Source organism: Arachis ipaensis, chromosome B06 (genome assembly GCF_000816755.2).
Source record: "Arachis ipaensis cultivar K30076 chromosome B06, Araip1.1, whole genome shotgun sequence".
NCBI lineage: Eukaryota > Viridiplantae > Streptophyta > Magnoliopsida > Fabales > Fabaceae > Arachis > Arachis ipaensis.
This window is the reverse complement of record NC_029790.2, coordinates 32179544-32179984: the sequence shown is the minus strand read 5'-3', so window position 1 is coordinate 32179984 and position 441 is coordinate 32179544.

Here is a 441-nt window from a genome sequence, read left to right as displayed (position 1 = left end):
ATATTTTTGAATTTAATGAAGAAAGAGAAAAATAGTAAAAATGACACCAAACTTAAATTTTTAGATCAAAACAAAGAACAAAGGAAGGAAAACTTTGAATATCACGATGAACACTAAGAACAACTTTGAAAACTTTTTAAGAAAACAGAAACACAAAGGACACCAAACACCAAACTTTTTATATTCTGAGCACTGATAATTCGAAAAAAAGAAAGAAAAATAAAATTATGCAAACGACACCAAACTTAAAATCTGAAACTACACTCAAACAGAAGACTAAATTATGAAGTTATTTGTTTTGAAAATTTTTGAAAATAATTAAGAAAATAAAATAAGGATTTTAAAAATTTTAACCAAAAATAATAATAGAAGACTCTAAACTAAAAAGAAAAATTTTTCCTAATCTAAGCAACAAAATAAATCGTTAGTTGTCCAAACTCG